The 5,420-nt window shown below is 43.3% G+C and overlaps 1 protein-coding gene and 1 long non-coding RNA gene across 2 annotated transcripts in view; one reads left to right on the plus strand and one right to left on the minus strand.

Moving 5' to 3' along the window:
• Positions 1 to 4,676, plus strand: part of LOC116693832 (uncharacterized) — a 13,002-nt gene extending 8,326 nt beyond the window's left edge. The window contains exons 3-4 of the long non-coding RNA XR_004333014.1: positions 4,423 to 4,426; positions 4,666 to 4,676. This is a non-coding gene — a long non-coding RNA (uncharacterized LOC116693832). The remainder of the gene's footprint in view (positions 1 to 4,422; positions 4,427 to 4,665) is intronic.
• The window catches only part of cttnbp2 (cortactin binding protein 2), a 96,255-nt gene that overhangs the window by 65,530 nt on the left and 25,305 nt on the right, over positions 1 to 5,420 (minus strand). The window lies entirely within an intron of this gene.

Here is a 5,420-nt window from a genome sequence, read left to right on the forward strand (position 1 = left end):
CACACACACACACGAATGAGTCCTACTAATGAGTGCCACAGTAGACAGGGTACCCCCAGGCTTCTCTGTGTTAAATGTAAGACTTTTTAATACCACGTAGGATGAAATTTAATGCCAAAGCCATATAATGGAAAATCGTTTTCTCAGATTTAAGCCCAAAAAAAAAATGAACTATTTACCAAGTAACATTGCAGAGGCGAGCATAGTCGGACTGACTCGCACGGCAATCAGCCTCGTCTGCATTTCTAGATCGCTTTTCTTTCCCAATAACTGTCCGATTCCTGTCATAATCATCAACCTGGATTTGTGTCTAATAGACTGATGTGACCTAAAATCTGTGAAACTGCTCCAGTATTGAGCGAGAACGCAATGACGGGCTGGCGCAAACCAAGCTGCAATGTAACCTAATGGGACAGTTGCGCCTCATCCATATAGTCAAAATTGTTTAAATATTGAGCCATGGCACTATCAATCTTTAAGATAACGGGAGCCTATCATTTATCTAGCCTACTCCGAAACAACAGACTCCCAAAACACCTTTTTCCACCACTTGCCACGCCCTGGTCTTCAGATAAAACATCACCTTGTGAGATTGATCATGTTGTCAGACACCTTTAATAACAATTTGAGCCTGTCAGTACCAAAAATAATCAATTTTAGTGGGACAAAAATAAGAGTACACAATGACCCCATTAGGTTACGTTGCAGTTCGGTTTACGCAGGCGCGGAAAAAGTACCTGTACGGACATATAACATGCCAGTTACACCTAACTAAAGTGAATACAAAAGGTTACACACACACACACACACACACACACACACACACACACACACACACACCACACACACACCCACACACACACCACACACACACACCACACACACACCACACACACACACACACACACACACACACACACACACACACACACACACACACACCTGAGTTGTTAGACTGCACTGAGTTATGACATTACCGTAATTACTTAATCCTACAAACACCACAAAAAAGAGCTGTGTAAACGAAATGTACCACTTTGTAATCTATTCAATACTTATTTTTTAGAATAATAAATGTAATAGTTATTAAATACTTTTTGTGGGGGGGAGGGGGCATTTTTAGGACTGACAGGACAGTTGAAGACATGAAAGGGGAGAGAGAGGGGGGAATGACTGAATGCAGCAAAGGGCCACAGGGGAACCCGGCTCTATATATGTGCGCCCGCTCTACCAACTGAGGTATCCGGGCACCCAGTTATTAAATACTTTAAAGACCCCGCGGGTACCCTGAGTAGCATATGCTTCAATTACTATATTCACACAAGCATCACATTGCAAAACAAAAGTTTCCACACTGCAGGTTAGGCCCAAAATTGGTCCTCAGAACAGAAATATTCAAATACACAGACAGAAGACAACCCCTGTTGACTCAACATTAGACAAACCTAAGCTCCAAACACCCCATAAGCCTTACTAATGCTTCCTCCCTTCCTAAAAAAAAACAACCTCTAATGTACATGCCAGGCCGTCCCATAAAGAGACCACGCTGTAATGACGCGGTGCCTCCTGGCACTGTTAAAAACAACATCTCACAGAGCTGAATTAATACAGCCTGGGAGGGGCAGGATAAAACCAAGCCCGACCATCAAGGCTTGTGGTGTAAACGCAGCCGTAAAAAGGCGTTGGCTTTGACCATAAACCGGTTTTAATGTCTTCTCCAGTATTCAGCTTCATGGAAAACAATAAACTTTGAAAACAATTTGATTAAATCTGGGTTTGTGTTTGACATTGGAAATGCTTTGACTGGCCATCATACAGGGCATCTGGTGTATGGCTGCAAGTAGAGTTCTTGATCTATCGATTGTTTTCAATTAGGCGATTAGTCTTCAGGATGTCCAAAAAAAAAAAAAACGGTGCAAAATGCCATTTAAAATTCCCCAGAGCCAAAAGTGACGTCATTAAACGTAGTTCTTTCTGACTAAGATATTCGGAGAGACCTCTAGCTCACCCAGTAAGTGCCCTGTGTGGTCTGAGGCCTCATGAGCCTTTGCTGCGTGTCATCCCCCATCTCTCTCCCACCTTTCCTGTCTATCCACTGTTACTCTGAAATAAACAGGGAAAAAGACCCATGGGTGGAAGCACAGAAGGGAGGAGACGGGATGAGGAGGAGGGAGAGGCGAGCTAGTCTCGTTTTGTTTGAAAATAATACAAAAAGTTACATCACCCAACATCACTTAGAGCACCTTTAACAGACAATTTTGTCTTCAAAAATGTAAACAAAAAGCTCCTGAGGTGACTTTGGATTCTTAACAGCAACCCATAATGTGCAATTTCTGCCCTTTTTCCTGCCAAGTATCTTAAAGTATATTTATACATTTTAGTATGTAGGGTTTATCTCATTTCAAGATCAAATTGTTTGAATCTGACAGGATGTTATGAGTTTTTATTTTGTAGTTTAAAGCAAAAGTGTTAATGGGAAGAAGTAGTTTGCCTATAATGGTGCATCAGAATCATTTCTGCAAGCTGGGGTTTTCTCACTCCTGTGCCAGGACCTGAGCCTCCAAGCCAGCTTTGGCATCGTCCCGTTCTGCCACGCAGCCGGTTGGCGAGGCGAGAGCCGGCTCTGGTGTGAAACTAGAGGGTCACTGGCACACCGGCAGGGCCGAAGCAGCAGGGACGCCCCTCTAATCTGTTGTACAGAGAAGACCTGGCACTCTCTAAAGCAGTTACTTTCTGCCCCTGTTGCCATTAAGGCCCGGGAGTCAGCATGTTTTACTCTAACAAGCCACCACAGTGGCTGATTCTGCTGATTAGCAAGTCTACATCCAAAGAGGACAAACTAATTAGTGAAATGAGCTGGATGGAATTAAAGTCTGCACACAGTATAGAGTCAGACCTCATTTGCACCAGGATGAGAACCAACGCACAAAAGAGGTGTCATAGAAATACAATGTATACAATATAATTTAATAGAATTCATTTTATTGTCCCCAAGGGAATATTTGTCTTGGGCATAGTGCGACAATCTGTTGCTTCACAACACAAACATGTAACAGAAAAAAAAAAATCTGAAATAGACATGAAATCAACATTAAAACAGACAAGAGCATAAGATTAAAGGAAGTCATAGGACATCAAGGAAGGACATTTATGACTGTACAGAAAATACAACATCTTATAAGGTGACTAATAATTAAAGAGAGAAAAAAGTGCCGGTGGATTTATTGCACTTTTTGTCTGTTTTTCCAAGAGTCTGCAGTGTTTTTTGCGCTTGTTTTCTGTCAGATTGCACATACAACCTCTGTAAAGGCTTGTAATCTTTCCTCCTTATTATCCTACTATAGCTGTCCTGTGTGTGCCGACCAGCCTGCTTTTCAGCAGCACTGGTAAGTTTCCAAACCACGCCGTGATTCCATATCCGATGATGCTCTCCAGAATCGCCCGGTAGAACATACAGTAAGCATGACGTGGCTGCACACTCCGTACAGGCTCAGGTCGCCTTAGTAAGTTTTCCCATAAAAATCAACGTAGCAGAATGTTTAGAGCTGCTGACATATTACGAGTACTGTCACTATTGCAACAGACTTACTGTATAAGTTGACTTGTACAGTGAGATGTTACAGTAACAGCCCAACGAGCAGTGGCGCAGTAGCGCCACGAGACTTGGAGAGACAGCCACTAAATGGCCAACTTTTACAAACTAATGCATCCACAAACGGCAACAAACTGTGCCTACCTGCACCATGAAGCATTCACAACCAGTGTTCCAGCCAATGACCGACAAGAAGGATTTGGGGGTGTAGGTTGGGGGGGTTAGTGCGCAGAAGCACAGGAGGGAGAGGAAGGGGACAGGATGAGGAGGAGGGAGGGGCGAGCTAGTCTCATTTTGTTTGAAAATACTTTGAACGTCAGCAAGTAGTAACGTCACCCAACATCGCTTAGAGCACCTTTAAGTTAAGTAGCAAGCAAAAAGTAAACATTCATTGATTCCAGCTTTTTTTTTTTTTTTTTAATGAGGCATTGCTGCTTTTCTCCGTTTCATATCTTCTTCTGAATTATCTTTGAGGTGATTGATTGAAAAAATAACAGCATGAAAGGGACTAGTTGCATCCATAGTTAACATTGATGGCAACCGCACTTCTCTCACCTCTCTTTTATGGTTACCTCTTGTATGCGACCTTTAATGCCATTTGTTAGATGTGGAAATGTGTGATTATCTAGCATGTGAAAAGCTAGACTGTACACTACATGCGTATACAAAGCCCGCTTGATTTTCCCAAAGTAATCGTCACACCGTGTCCATCTCTACTTTAACATTTTAAAGAAGTGTGCAGATGAATAGATAAAGAAATGCATTAAAAACATACCACGTTTAAGAGTTTGATTCTCACACAGGCATGGCAACAACATCTGCACTTACAGATCAGTAAAATCACGTAATTATTACTTTTGTGTGTGTATATAATTTGCTCTGGGTACTCTACAGAAACAAAACCCTGGTCTGTGTCGTCCAACAGGTGTGACCCGATGTCCCCCGTCTCTAATGTCAGATACAAAATGCCTCGGGATAAAAAGCAACCAACATGTAAGAGTCCATTTTCCCCCCCACACAGGCACCTTGTTTTCTGCTGATCTGACCAGAAATCGCTGTCAGGGCGAGAACAGAGCAGCCAGTGTGTCTCAGGAACTCCACTCCTAGACAAAGCAGTAGCTGTGTTGAAGCAGAACTCCCGACCCCCTCGACAGCGCTTTCTTCACCCACATCCGTCACCACGTCCAGCATCCCCCCCCCCCGGCCGAGCACTCTGCTTCACCCCAAACAGAATAGCATGAAGATCACACCGTGAAGAACATTAAAGAGGAGACGGAGGGGAGGGTGTTTGTTATTGCCGTTGCCTTGGAGAGGGAATGGTGAATATGAGAGCAAAAAAAAAGTAGTAGCTGCTGAACGCTTGTAAAGTTAATCGCTTTCGCTGCAATGCATTACGGTGAAGCCAATAGGGAGAGAGTGAGTCGTACTGGAGGGAGGTGTAATCGATTAATGGCTGAAACAGAAGAGGTAGAGGCCCTTATTCCCACCCTGACTCAACTAAAACCACCAGCACACAGGAGCATCACGGGTTGATGCTGAAAAACAACGGTGAATAAGCTATAAACTTCCAACATTCATTCGTTTCCCTTTGACTGGCGGCTCTTTAACTGTGCCCGATACTGTAGGAATTTTAGGTCACCGTACCAAATGGGAGGCTAGTGGGGGAGATTTGGGGGTTGCCATAACAAATCTATGGATTGTAACGAAGGAGCAACACCACATTTTAGGGGCCCTATATGACAATTATTAGAATTATAATAACTGTTTAAGCTGCAACAGCAGTCCTATAGCTCGCTCTGTCAGGCTTATGTCGTAGCGGCTATTGGAA

This window comes from Etheostoma spectabile, chromosome 8 (genome assembly GCF_008692095.1).
Source record: "Etheostoma spectabile isolate EspeVRDwgs_2016 chromosome 8, UIUC_Espe_1.0, whole genome shotgun sequence".
Classification (NCBI taxonomy): domain Eukaryota; kingdom Metazoa; phylum Chordata; class Actinopteri; order Perciformes; family Percidae; genus Etheostoma; species Etheostoma spectabile.